This window comes from Periplaneta americana, chromosome 1 (genome assembly GCF_040183065.1).
Source record: "Periplaneta americana isolate PAMFEO1 chromosome 1, P.americana_PAMFEO1_priV1, whole genome shotgun sequence".
Lineage (NCBI taxonomy): Eukaryota > Metazoa > Arthropoda > Insecta > Blattodea > Blattidae > Periplaneta > Periplaneta americana.
Genome location: NC_091117.1, coordinates 39744034 through 39760061, shown reverse-complemented (window position 1 = coordinate 39760061; position 16028 = coordinate 39744034). Strand labels below are relative to the sequence as shown.

General features: G+C 34.8%; 1 protein-coding gene across 1 annotated transcript in view; it reads right to left on the bottom strand.

Annotated features, from left to right (window-relative positions):
• The window catches only part of LOC138694660 (inosine triphosphate pyrophosphatase), a 60830-nt gene that overhangs the window by 12025 nt on the left and 32777 nt on the right, over nt 1–16028 (bottom strand). The gene's annotated exons all lie outside the window — the stretch shown is intronic.

Here is a 16028-nt window from a genome sequence, read left to right as displayed (position 1 = left end):
AGCTGATTCTATACAAAGGTTAAAGTCGTAAATGGTAATGAGTGGTTTAGTTACAATGTCTGTATGTCGTTTGTTGAGGTTAAGTCTGACAAGCACAAGTTTTTGTGCTATCTTCTCTGTTATCAAAGAACGACAAAAATGTTGTAGCATTATTTGTTGGAAACTACCCATATAAGTACTGATTTGGAGAGCGATGTTTAATGCGAAGTTTAAATTACACTTTGGTAAAGATGCGATTCCAACATTTTACTAACCCACTGCGGGGTTTCCAGGTTTCTGTACTGCCAATATATATCTTTTTTATTTATGAAATTGTAATATTTATTATTATTATTATTATTATCATTATTATTATTATTATTATTATTATTATTATTATTATTATTATTATTATAACTGTGCATTAAGAAAAGTAAAAGTAAAAATTAATGATTTGTTTTTTTTATTATGTAAGAGAGAGAACAGAAATTACATACCATATGTTTGAAATGTTATGTTATTTTTTTTAGTTGGCTACCATGTCTTTATAACTTTATGTACGAAAACAAAGTGTTGTATTCTGTCCTTGTAGTCAACAGCTGTGTAATTACTAACATTAAGCTTTTGAGTTCTGTCCGCATGCACAGCAATTTTCCAAAATCGATTCGAATGTGCATTGCAGTGCCATCTATAGATAAGAATGTGTACTATGTCATGCCTATGAGTGCTCCAGTGTGAGCTGCATGGTGTTATTTGTCTATGGTGAAGAGGGAGGGTACTGTACCGTTCGTTTGAACGACTCAACGACTCCGACTCATCACCACTGGTGACTGTTATTTCGGAACTGTTATTTGGAACATAGTATTTTTTCGGAACCGGAACCGTCGGAACTGTTCCGGGAAAAGAACAACTTCGCCCATCACTACTACGAAGTGAAGTTGGTACTTGAAACTCTCACGTGGTTGGAGGGGGGCGCAAGGAAATTGAAATCCTTGCGGTGGCGCGAACTTTAATATCAACATTTGTAAGACTGGCCAATCATCTAGAGTTGAGCTTAAACGATATTTTCAAGTATCTGTGACAACTGTGACTGTGACAATTAAATATCTGTGACTTTTATCTGTGATTTTGTCACACCGATATTTTATATCGCTAAGTAAGCACAATATGCATGAATTATACCGATATTTTGTCACACCGATAAAAATTAACAGGAAATATTGAAGAGCAGTGCAATGTGAATACGATTTCTCTATACACGCCACATTTCAGTGGTTTATATGGGAAAATCCAACAAATAAATTATGTACATGTACCATTAACAAATAAATACTAATCTAACTGAACAGTAACATGTAAAAAGTTAACCTCATATACCAAGAGGTTATATCGTAGTTGATTGTAGATACGAAATCAGTTGATAATTTTTAATGTAGTTGGGTACGGAGAAATTGAGGTTATGTGATTATCCTAATCGTTTTAAAAATTGATCCTTTTCATTGTATATAATATAATCGATAAATTATTTTAAGTCGTGCATTAACATTATAATATTGAGCAGGGGCGAAGCTGAAGGGTAATCTGTGAGCCTTAGATTACCCGTTGGATTTTGAAGAAATAAGCGCATTTATATTTTCCTGTTTTCATTGGTATAGGTAAATGAAATCTCTAGTTTTCGGCCTAGATCATATATAAAACAGATTGACCAAGCTTATATTAAATTCAGACGCAACTGGAAAATAACGGACACTATGCGTCGCTAGTGTCGAGAAATGAGCTTGCAATAACAAACACTAGATGGCAGAGTACCTGAACAGTACATAGAGTAATACGACTGTGGGATGACTTTTTTACGTCATGCCACCTCCAAATTTCTTTCTCATTGTAATGTGAGGTTATGTTACAATAAGACTTTGATGTGTCGCTAAATTGTAGTATACAGAAGCTTGTTTTACCCAAATTCATCAACACACATAGATGACATTTTGGTACATGGCTGATATAATGTTGTTTGCGTTCAATATATAATCTGTCATCATTTGATGTACGAAATCTAATTGTTTTTAATTTTCAGTATACAATACCTCCCTAGCAACAATTATCACAAAATACTAAAAAGATCAGATTTGTCTGCGTTTGTTGAATGCACATCATGATGCTCACGAAAAGGCACTAATTTATTTTGTGTGAACAAGATTACAATTTTTGAATATGAAGGAAAAGCAGGTATCCCTCTTCTGAATTTATCCGAAAGGGGAAGAATTACAACTCCCTCCCCCCAAACTTGTTTCCTCTTTTTCTAGGCCTATATGTTTTCATTTTACAGGTGTATTATATGATGCGATATGGAAGCAGATAAATAATAACTGTACGTTTATCGTCCACATTAAATTCAACGTGTTCATAACGTAGACCTGATATATTGCTTCATGTAGGCTACACAGCTGGCAGTGTTCTTTTTACGAATAAGCGGTCGTACTAATCATTTTCTTTTCATCTGAACTATTGCTAGAATATGCGTTTGTGTTTTTATTTGCTCTTTATGTTGTTAAATAACTACTGAACATCGTCTTTGGTTAACAAATTGTTCTAGTATTCGTTTTATATCAGTCTTACGGTATTGAATTATGTCCATAACGTGGGCGAGATATTATCAGGCTGGAAAATTCGCTCTGAATGCATTTTTTTACACAATTTTCTAATTTTCAGCAGATTTACGATACCCTGTGCGGTTTCTCTGCCAATGCAGAGTTAATTGCAATATACGGTAATTCTATTATTTTCCTGACACTTTTATATCCGTTCTCAAACGTACTGATTTAGATTCTTTACCCTACTGTAGGTATTTTGCTCTCTACAAATCATCGTTAGTCAAATGAAATAGACTATAATAGTTGTTTGCAACGAATTAGTAGACAACCTCAATCCCTCCTGACCGCCTCCCTTACGAATTTCTTTCTCACTTTAATTAAATTTACTTTATACTGGTCCTTAAATTACTGAAACTAGTGCTGAGGTAGTTACGGTGATTTCTGAAGTGAAAATCGTTCAATTTATAAGGGTGAAATCAAAAATAACTTTTGTAGCCTTTCCTTGTCCTTAATTGGAAATTTGAGTAACTTCATATGACGACAATATTTCTTCCTTCTTCTACAGTTAACATAATCGCAGATGGGCATTTCTAAATGAAGTTTGTTACACAGAAACCTTTGAGACAATATTGACACTTGAAGTTCTTTATATAGTTCATCTATAAGAGTTAAATTAGCGCTGAGGTAGTTTCCTTCATACTCAGCTTATTCACCTTACATACATGAGTCTGTAACAGGTTAGGTTTGGTCAGTGGTCATGGTAATTTTTTTCTTGGCCATACACCCCACCCCTTGTTTTCTCCCTTGAAATATATTTTACTCTCCTCTCTCTATTTCTCCAATTGTCATTTAATTTTTTTTTAATACTAAAGAAGAAGTAAAGAAATTGTTTTGCTTTACAATTTAATTGTACAAGTTTGATTTAAAGAATACACCATGTAGCACCACCATAGATGCACACTTGTCTCGATGAATCTTGGAGTGTATATTTGCAGCACTTCTTGTTTTTCAACCATTATTTTATATAATTCTGGATTCCAGTGCTGAAGAGGTGGATAATTTTTGTTTATGAACATCAAACAAAATAGGCGGTAGGTAGAGTAGGAACAGGAAGAGATGATCTAAGATCTGTATAGATCTGCACGTACAAAACTTAGGCACCCATATGCCGTATGGCTCCTTACAGACAAAATTTTCATTTCCCCATACGATTAATTAAAAAAAATTGTAGGTTCCATACGATATATGGCCTCGTGTGGCCTCCATGACAGCACTGGGGTCAGTTAGTTTACGCACTTTTACACCTTGCATGTACAATCAAATGCATCTCCACAAAAAGATTCCTTATAAATTGAACGGTTTTCACTTCAGAAATCACAGGAACCGCTTCACCCAGGTAAGTAGTTAGCAGTTAATCATTTCAAAGCTCTTGTTATATTATGAAATAGCATCACACAATGCTGCCAAAATAAATGTTCCCAGTGTTAAAATTACAGAGTGTAAATTTCGCTTAGGACAGTTTTTGCTCTGGAAAATTAAAGGAAACAAACAGTATATCAAACCAGCAGCTGAGACACAAAGCACCTGAAATTCGAAAGTGGTTAAAAATTTTTATATTTCGTTGTTTCTTATTTACCAGCAACAGAAGTACCGATATCAGATTTTTTGCAGAGCTAATATCAGAGGCCCCTCCTATTAGAGAATGTTTTGAATATTATTATATTCTGGAAAACTACATTGGCACATCAACCTCCCCTCCCCCGCCTGAATTCTGGGCTGAAGCACGAAAATTTCGAAATGTACAAACTACAGATGCGGCAGAATATTACCACAATGGTCTTCAGCAAGAATTTTGTAAGACATATCCAAATATCTTCATGGTCATTATATGTATTGAAATAAAACATATACTACATGTGAAGTACCTACTAAAAATGAGAGAAATAGAAATGGGAAGGACAATAAAAAAAGTGGAATGGACAAACACTAAGAAACTATTCATCTTGAATCAGTATGAACAATAGGACACTTTTTTTTGGTGTTAGTGGTATAGAATATGAAATTAAGTTGCATCAATAAGTTTTTCGAGTTTAGCATTACTTTAAGTATTTATTGTCCCCCTGTTGGAAAGATGGAATTACTTTGTTTGAAACTTGATGAAATTTTATTGTACCTTAACTCAATTTATTAAGGTACAATAAAATTCAAAATAATAACTGCAGGCCATTTTAAAATAAATCTGTTGGATGTAAATTATTTCTTAATTTATTAGGACCATAAAGGTATTGTTACAAGCGATAGATTGAATCATTTTTATCTTAATAATTTAATGTAGGATGATTATTTCGGGAATTGTTATGCTCTAAATTGTGAGGATATTTTAATACTTTTTTAAAATATAAATTTTGAATATGTTTCCAGTTAGTAAAGAGTAATTCAGAGAGACAGAGGTCTCAAGCATATTTATTGACACATGCCAGAATTATTAAATATGAAAAAAAGAATTCTTGCACTAACATACTGTTTATAAAGTAACCAAATCTTAAGAAATACAGTATATGTACTGGTATTCTATATAAAGGCATAGGAGTGAATATAAATCTGTTTTAAGGAATTCCTATTTAATATTCCTGCTATAGGAACATGACAAAATAAATACAACGCAGCATGGAAGCTAATTCAACTCCTATCGAGTATTGTTGATGAGATGTGTTATGAAGGTAGACCGAATCATTCAATATAAATGTATAAATAGGACGAATAATAATAGATTAATTTCAGTGTATGTAGTATCAAAACTGAAAGCGGTAACTAGTCTATGAATGATGTCTTAACAAGTATAAATAAAATGGACTCTTGACAAGAGACACACATTTGGCTTCAGTAATAACTAGGACTTCAAGGAATTTATGGTAGCTCACCTGTCAGGCAAAACTTTGAATAGTCAGCATTGTCGAACTATAGAAGCGCGATTAAAAAGTATTTTTTTCCCCACCCATTACATATGATTGCTTTTTTCAAGTCCCGGTAATAACATTATTAAATTAATTATCCCACATATTTGGGTGGTGCCTTTCTTTGTTTCTGACATAATTTATGAGAGTTTCTCTTTTACACTTCAATAGAGAAATACAACTTTCAGTGGACAATGATCGTGTAACTCTAATGGAACTCTAAGAACCACAGCATTAATGTTTTCTTCTTTTCTTTCATGCCCTTTAGTTTTTGTTGCAGATAATATCATGCTATTGGATAATTATACATGCACCTTTCTAATAAAATTGGCATATATTTCACTGGTCTCAGAAGTAAAATTAAATGTATAATAGCTTCTCGGTGCAAAATATTTACTGAAAATTATTGTAGGATTTGACTAGAAATGTCACTTCTCAGGCAAGGTTATTCGTGGATGACTGTATAATATACAGAAAAAATTAGTGATAAATCTTATATCACCGCCTTGCAAAACTAGCTTGACGTTATTGAAAACTGGACTACAACAAATAAAATTAAAATCATTGTGAGCAAAAGTAAATCAATATGTATCCTTCTGTAAAACACAAAATTAAATTCGTCTCATATACCAATTAAATGGATCACCAGTGTCACAAGTAAACACTTAGGTACTGTGTATATTTTAGTAACAAACTGGTTGAAATAAGTGACTAATATTACAAGGATAGCCTGGAAAACACTACATTACTCTACGGCTAAGGTTTCCAGTTTCAAGGAGTGAATTCAATTTACTTTTACGGAAGAGTTCCGAGAGATAATCTAAGTTTATGTCACTACAGATCACAAATTCCATATGAGATTTCTAAAGTCTTTTCTTCACAAATTCAATGTTGGCTATAAATATTAATAAGTAATCTAAGAAATATGAATGATTGTAGTTAGAAGTCTGATTTACATTATAAAAAACAAAAAGTTACATTCCTCCGCAAACACGAACTTTCGGTGATGGTTTTGTCGTCCAACGCACAACCACGGACCTATTCGATGCTTATGTTAATAACATACAATTTAGCTGTAGCAATGTGATGTCATAACTTGGGGTTTGTTTACTTAATGTAATTAGATTTAATTTGATTATTTTCGCAACAATTGGACTTCCTATTATTTAGTTATTTAATTTAGGGTTGATTTATTAACTCTTACTATGCAAGATGCCTGTTATTTCAATAATTCTATATCACGTTAAATAGTCATTGTCTACACTAAAGTATTATCGTATCTCTCATTTCTCATCGTAATGGCGAACCGACGTGACATGAGACAGCGAGTTATAGCTCTAGTTGAGGCTGGATATGGGGCTAGATCTGCTGGCCGCTTGGTCGGTATTCCTGGAAGTACAGCCGCGAGGTGGGTTCATCGTTACCAAAATTTAGGGGAGGTCGAAAATTGCCCTATTCCTGGGCGTTCGCGGATTTCTTCATTGGAAGAGGATGCTCTCTTATTCGAGACAGTTCGACAGGACCCCTTTCTGACTGCTAACGAAATAAGAGCAGCATCTAACTTTCCCGGCTCTTCACAGACTGTGATCAGCAGGTTGAGGAACCGCAGTATTAGGAGCCGGAGGGCTGCGCAAATGGAAATATTGGGGGAAGCACAAGCTGTCGACCATCTTGCCTTCGCTACCAATCGAGTGGATTTCGATTGGAGAAATGTAATTTTCTCCGACGAAACAACCATCTCGAGTGATTACGAAGGTTCTGTCCGTGTCTATTGTGAGGATGGTCTCCGACATGATCAGCTCTATGTGCACCGACGTGAAAGATCGGGGCGCTTTAGCATATCGTGTTGGGGGTGGATGTCTTACGATGGACCTGGCGTTATAGAACGCATCGGTGGTCGGTTTAATGCGGAAACTTACGAGCACATTCTGGAAAATATATTACTTCCCTCCGCCCGAGAACGTTTTCCCGAAGGAACATTGCTGTTCCAGCAGGATAACCATCCCGTGCACTATGCTGCAAGCATTCAAAGATGGTTTCAAAGGAGACCCGAGATCGAAATCATTAATTGGCCTCCGAAGTCACCTGATTTGAATGTCATCGAAAATTTATGGGCGGAATTGCAAAAGAGAAGGATAGCCACCTATGCCCACCGACACCCTCGAAATCGAGACGAATTGTGGGATCAAGTTGTTGACACCTGGGAAGATCTCGCCGGGGATCAGAACTTATTCCACAATCTCGTGACATCCATGCCGGATCGACTTAGAGCTGTAATAGAAGCTGATGGCATGTGGACAAGATTTTAAGTTAACAGGTCTCTTTTTGTTTCTTATGATTTTTGTTTGAGGAAGAATACTCTTAACTTCCAAGTAAGATTTTTTTTTGACGAGGTTCAGCCCACTTGTAAGACCCAGAAATTGGGCATAAATTATTCCATATTTTTCGACAAATTAGACAGTCGAGGAATTCTGAACAAATTAATTATACCTCAATAAAAAAAAAGTTTTACCCGGGATCGAACACGAGACGTTTCGGTTATATAGTGTAACCGACACGCTACTATGTGAGCTAACGAGACAAGACAGTGACAGCAGCAGTCCAGAATGTAGATCCCTTAGCAGGCATTTGCCATTCGGTACAGTGAAGCAATGATATTTTGTGACTCGAGCTATGTTGTGAAATCCTGGCCTTAAATGGCAGTCTTCTTCGTGATCCTTATTCTGGTCCTTGTCCTTGTTGTGGTCCTTGTAACAATTCTTGTACTATTTGTCATGTTATGTATCGTTACGTCGATATCGAGTGAACCGCGCTGTAGAACTTCAACTTCCGACGACCAAGAATCGTCTCATTCTTTTTCAGGGTAACTGTACATAACCCATGTTCGGTCCACTGCTGTGGAGTAATGGTAGGCACATCTGACCGTGAAATGAGTGGGCCTGGGTTCAAATCCTGATTGGGGCAAGTTACCTGGTTGAGGTTTTTCCGAGGTTTTCCCCAATTGTAAGGCGAATGTCATGTAATCTATGGCGAATCCTCAACCTCATCTCGCCAAATATCATTTCACTATCATCAATTCCATCGAGGCTAAATAACCTAGTAGTTGATACAACATCGTTAAATAATCAATTAAAAAAAAGACGTCAGATAAGCAGAGGAAGTTACAAAAGCTTGTAGTGGCGAAGAATTTAAAGCGTCTGTGTTGTTAAAAAAAGGGAAGTATTACAAATGGCAGAAAAAGTGGATAGCTTATATTGATGTATTTGTTACGTGACATTACACGGGAGATATCACCACATATAGTTGTAAACAACCGTGGATATTTTAAATCTGAAAGTGTACTTTAGTGTAATTTTTTTTATTGGGTTATTTTACGACGCTGTATCAACATCTAAATTATTTAGCGTCTGAATGATATGAAGGTGATAATGCCGGTGAAATGAGTCCGGGGTCCAGCACCGAAAGTTACCCAGCATTTGCTCGTATTGGGTTGAGGGAAAACCCCGGAAAAAACCTCAACCAGGTAACTTGCCCTGACTGGGATTCGAACCCGGGCCACCTGGTTTCGCAGTCAGGTGTGGACACTTTAGTGTAATCAAGTGTTGCTTTGTATAATAAGAACTGTAGGCACAGTGTATACGGTAAATCTCTATATGCATTTGAAAAGATTAGTAATCAACTTGACAGAAATGTTCGTGTGTCACAATATAATTTGTAATATTTTATTTGTTAATGGCACTGTTATTTTTATTAAAGTATGCGATTTAGCAGTTACATGTACTTCACAAATGTCTTAATTGTTTCAAAAACAACTAAATGCATTTATGACATTTGGCACAGTAATATGAACATTTTCCATTTTGGTAATAAATTAAGTGGCAAGAAAATGTTCATGTGTCACACCATATACTATTTAATATTTTTTACATTATTAATTATTCCTTTTCATTATGATTTTCTATTTATATTTTGGAATGCTTACGTTAAAAAACAGTGATGTGTCTTTCATGAACTCCTAAGTATTTGATTAAGTATCCTGTGAAGATCATAGTTACTTCGAAAATGTTACGTGTGTGACTATGGAATGACCCATCAGTATTGTTAGTATTGTTACAAATTACAAAACCTGAAACTGTTAGAATGGGATCAGGAGTAGTGACAAAAAATGTAATGTTGTAGGCCTACATCAACATGACTATTTTAATCCAGTTTCTAATAGTTTTTAAGGTTTGAAAGCCTTTTGAGGTAAACAGTATTGAACATGTGAGGGAAGGGCTATTTCTTGGTAATGGATTAGGCCTGTATATTTTATAATATTATTAACTATATATTGTTAAAGTACCTAGTAAATATCGTAATATGTATATTATATAATACTGTAAACGAGACAATATCACAGGCTGCAAACTAGATTATTCTTGTTTTTGTATAATTATACGAACATGTCTGAAATAAACAAGACTACCATTGGTTAGGTTAGGATAGGATTACTTATATATTGTAATCAGGCTATATGCACAAATTTTCCAATATACTACTATCATAACTAAATAGGTAATGTTAACATTAATTTTCATAAGTTTTTGTGGTGCAAATTAAAATAATTCAAAGTAAAGTATAACAAAACCCCGACAACATTATAATTACGAACGTCAAATTCTCTTATTTTATTTATTTTTCAGTGTTTAGTCCCTTATTTCCCATTGTTCTTCGGATTTATCATTAGTGAAATATCAATTAACGGATAAATTATGTTATACACTCAGTTGATAATATAAATAATATTCACGACAAATATATAAAAACAGAAGAGATAACGAATCATAATTTAGCCCACCGATAACTTTATAACATGGTCTAAAAATTCTAGGTAGATTGGCTTTGCGCGAGACTCTGCATTGTATTCTATTCAATACAAAGGCGTACTTTATCTTATCTCTCCGCTTCGCCCACGTGACAACTATAATTAGAACTCCCTCGTTCCGAACTTGCCTAGGTCATATAGGCCAATAATATTTATCCATGATCATCAATTGTCGACAGTACCGTTGCTTACGAGAATATCTCGTAAGCAAGAAATAATCGATTTAGACCGACCAGACCGGTTCAGAGTTCGTGTCTCGTGATGGTGTTGGTCATTGTGCCATCTGTTGACGATTATTGAACTACATCAAGCCGGCCTCGACTGCAAACCCTAAAGCCTATATAAAAGAGCTATCTGTTAGTATATATGATCTAGGGTTTTCGGTCTAGTTACGGAAGGATTGACGCCAGCTCCTCGGCGCGGAACTATCACGTAACTACATTGTGGCACTCGCTGATACTGCTTCAAACCAGGCTCACGGCAGCAGCTAGAGATAGCATATGCGCATGCGCCAAGCGGAGTGCTTGCGTACGTCACTAATGTTAGATAGCTCTGTGAAGAGCCTAGACTCAGCAGCACCAATCTCAGAGTCTGCTTCTGCTACAAACTTCCCGAAATTCAGCTACAAATACCAAAATGAAGCCACACACATTCAGAGAGTAATAAACAGAATCCACGACCTGTGCTATAGTTACAATGTTGGAAGGCGGGTGTGTTGGAAATGTCATTAATTAATTTAGGGCCAGTTCATTTTTGTTGCATAGGCGACTCCCAATAAGGACACTGTCAGGTGTCGGCGAATTCATGAATCCAAGAATTGATGGTTAAACAATGGGCGCTATTCACATAACAGGAAAAGAAAACTGAAAATACCAAAGCTTTCCTTGCCATAAATAATGGTCGCTGTGTCCGGAATTCAGTCCTACTTTAAATTTTCTGTTATGTTTTCGTAATTTTTTTGCGGAAGCGAGAAACTTCTTATGGCTATTAGAGTGTGAGAAAATAAAATTTGATAGAAGAACGTGTTTACACATAAAATTGAGTATTCACAAATAGTCATTCGATCGAATCTCATTGGGCTACATTTTGCCATTAGACTACCCTAGATCATATATACTATATATATATGTCAGTGTGTGAGAAATAATAGGACAGTACCACTGCCATCGTGATCTAATACAGGCCGTAAGGCAGACCACGTGACTCGCTTAACAGCTTATCGCGAAAGGCGGTCTTTCAACCATATGAATTAGTTGCAGTGCATGAAGAATAACATATATTTCTCTGAAATGCAGTGTAATTGCGTCAGTAAAATTTTAAACAGTGATTGTGAGACACTTGAGACACAATTTACTTGCAATTTAAGGTATAATATTATTTTTGGTGTGAAAATTACGTTGTTGCAGGCAAAGTTCATATGTGTAATACCTATCTTTATTTCGATTAAATATTGCGCCCTTATGTGGTTAAGTGAAATTTTGGTCTTATAAACAGTAGGCTAAATATGTGTAATAATATATACGTGAAAGTGAAACATTGACTGGCATGTAAAGTAAGTTGTGATTAGGCCTAAGTGCAGCGTTACCGATGTTACTCTTGTCTAATCCATTATTGTTAGTTTACCGTATTTGTCTTATTAAATTTAAATTATTGCGCCCTTTTTATTTTGTGAATAACCTACATTATACGAGTAAATAATACGACGTTTGATAATATACACAATTTGAACTAAAAACGAGATAGCCTACATATAGTATATTACGAAAAATTATACCCTATAGTTTTCATTACTGTTACAGTATCTAGAATTGTAATTGGTTGAAATAAAGCATTCATGCTTCATTACGAAATTCTTGCACATTCATTTATGCACGTTTCAACAATTTTCAGTTGCATCGCACGCATATTTTAATGTGTTGAAGTTATAGGTTATGTTTATTCTATCAGTACTTGCCTTATTTCCACATTCGCAATTATGCATTATAATTAAGCATAACGCTACGTATAACTTATAAATGCAATTTGTCTGCACAATTGTATTTATTCGTTTCAGACGGTACTCCAGTCTGAAGTCTGATTAGTTTAATATGTTACTAGGGCCAAACTAGCGCTGAGGTAGTTCCCTTCGTATTCATACATCTTGCATATATAAATTAGTTCGGTTCGTTCAGGATTTTAATATGCCTTGCTTATAGGATCAAATGCATCTCCACAAAAAATAAAGGTAATTTCATAGAAGACGGGCACCTGGTTGGATATACTAAGTATTACCAACTTTTTTACTTTAGAGTTAAATGTTAGTGATTTTTAGTGACTTTTATATGTTAGTTCTAGGTTTTTATACGAGGTGTCGCATTGATGATGTTTCAATTTGATTGGTTATAGTTGTCATTTGTTCTAGAATTTTCGTTAATTTTGAATGGGTAATGACGTTGTTAATTGTTCTTGGTTGTTTGAAGTGAGTGGTGTTATGCTGTTTTGCTGGCTAAAGCTATTGGAAGTTTGTCATTTTATGATTTTCCTTCGATTTCAGTGGTTATAGTTGTCATCATGTGTTCTAGAATTTTCGTTAATTTTGAATGGATAATGACGTCAGTAAGTTGTTCTTGGTTGTTTGACGTGAGTGGTGTTAAATTGTGTCTGATGGGTAAACCTATTGAAAGTTTGTCATTTTATGATATTTGTGAAAGATGTGTGAACATAGAACAGAGTATTACATTTTATGTCGATTTTGGTTCAGTTCTTTCGCTGGTGAATAAAAATTGTATCGATTGTTGACGAGAAAACTGTTCCTGTGATTCCAAGGAATTGTTCATTGAATTCTCCATACAAGTTAAGGTGTAATAAGAGTTCAAAGAGAATTTCATTTTGTGTAAATACATGGTTTAGTTATGTGAACTTAACTGTACGACAAAGTGGTGGTTTAGTTCTTTGTTGGCTGCATGCTTTAAGTTCAGATTGCCTTGAAGCCTGTGTCATAATGCAAGTGAAGTGGTTGTCTTTGAAGACGTCAATGAGGATTGAATTTTGTTTGATTAGGTGATAAAATATTGTTTTGTTTTGTGTTTTAGTGATTTGTGGGGGTAAAGTGCGGGCGAAAACTGCCAGAAAAGTACTACCAACTATGAAGTTCAAATGCCACCAAACACCATAAAAATCAAAGATGAAAAATTAAACATATTTTCATTTTTTGAAAGGCTTTTTCTTTCTTAAAAATATGAATATATGTTTAATTTTCCATCTTTGATTTTGTAATGTTTGGTGACATTTGAACTTCATAGTTGGCAGAACGTTTTGGTAGTTTTCGTCAGCCATGTTGGATTTTGCCCGTCTTCTAGGAAATTACCAAAATAAATTCAACTGTTTTCATTTCAGAAATTACCGGAACTATACCTCAGCTCTACTAAGTAATATAACGTATGTACATTTCATAGGGGGGACTGGTGAATTTTCTACCTATAAGTAAGGACGGTAACCGTGTTCTGAAGTTTATCCTAAAACTATATTCTTCTTTAGTAAATCTCAAAACAGTTTTCGTTCTCAACTTAAGCCTAAAATGTTGACGCAGATAGGTTATGTTAACATGGTAAATTCTCTTCACATAAAAATAACACAGTTTTATTTATTATTCCTGCCACATTATGCAACACATAAATGGAACTTATGCACAAATTACATTGAATAAAAATTTAATTGTATTATTTATTTGTTCCCTACTATACTGGGTTGTAATGAATTGTATTTATCTAACCTACCAGATTAACACACAACTGTACATACACTAATTTCATAGGAGGGACTGTGGTAAACTTTGTACCTACAAGTAAGGCAGGTAGATGTGCTAAATTAAAATCAGAATATAAATAATTCTTCTTTATTAAATCTAAAAATAGCTTCCATTCCAAACTTAAAAAGTTGATGCAACCAGGTTATGTTAACATGTAAAACTCCGTTCACATTAAAATAACACAGTTTTGTAATTATTTCAGCAACATATTATGCAATAAGAAGTGTGAAGGGGTCTTATACACACATTACACTAAATAAAATTGAGCGCCGACACGCTATAAAGTAATATATTTCACTCAGCTCCGTATAGGCAAATAGAAAAGCCCGACTCATCGAGTGACGTCACACAACCTGCATTACGGCATGGTCTAGATCTCGATGGCAGTGATCAGTCGCAGACGTTGCAACAGTCACAGAGTACTGAATACGGAGCAGATTTCGATAGCGATATTTTGTCACAGATATTTCGCATCATCAGTCACAGGTTTATCTGTGACAAAATATCGGTTTGTGAAATATCGGCCATCTCTACAATCATCTGTAATGTTATAGTAAGTATTTAATAATCTGTAATATTCATTCCCGCTTTATAGTTTATTTCACCATTAGTTGACTAATTCTGTTTTATAAACATTCTACAAAGTCATAAAGTACGCATACTATTATTAATTCATTGATCAGCTGATTCTATACAAAGGTTAAAGTCGTAAATGGTAATGAGTGGTTTAGTTACAATGTTTGTATGTCGTTTGTTGAGGTTAGGTCTGACAAGCACAAGTTTTTGTGATATCTTCTCTGTTATCAAAGAACGACAAAAATGTTGTAGCATTATTTGTTGGAAACTACCCATATAAGTACTGATTTGGAGAGCGAGGTTTAATGCGAAGTTTAAATTACACTTTGGTAAAGATGCGATTCCAACATTTTACTAACCCACTGCGGGGTTTCCAGGTTTCAGTACTGCCAATATATATCTTTTTTATTATTTATGAAATTGTAATATTTATTATTATTGTTATAACTGTGTATTAAGAAAAGTAAAAATAAAAATTAATGATTTGTTTTTTTTATTATGTAATAGAGAGAACAGAAATTACATACCATATGTTTGAAATGTTATGTTATTTTTTTTAGTTGGCTACCATGTCTTTATAACTTTATGTACGAAAACAAAGTGTTGTATTCTGTCCTTGTAGTCAACAGCTGTTTAATTACTAACATTAAGCTTTTGAGTTCTGTCCGCATGCACAGCAATTTTCCAAAATCGATTCGAATGTGCATTGCAGATAAGAATGTGTACTATGTCATGCCTATGAGTGCTCCATTGTGAGCTGCATGGTGAAGAGGGAGGGTACTGTACCGTTCGTTTGAACGACTCATCGACTCCGACCCATCACCACTGGTGACTGTTATTTCGGAACTGTTGTTTGGAACATAGTATTTTTTCGGAACCGGAACCGTCGGAACTGTTCCGGGAAAAGAACAACTTCGCCCATCACTAGAAGAAAGTAGAGATGGCCGATGTTTCACAAACCGATATTTTGTCACAGGTAAACCTGTGACTGATGACGCGAAATATCTGTGACAAAATATCGCTATCGAAATCTGCTCCGTATTCAGTACTCTGAGACTGATATTTTCTCCTCTACGTCGTAGGTTTGCTCGTGCGCATGATACAATAACAGCAATCTGGCGGTAGTTTTTCCCATCTTATTATAAATGATGTAGTTATTACACGATTTAAATAATAACACCATTGGTTACCAGTACTTAATCTTGTGTAAAATCCTGTCTGAACAACTGTTTTGTTTTGTAATTATTTTCCAATGTTTTTCCGAATACTTACGTTTC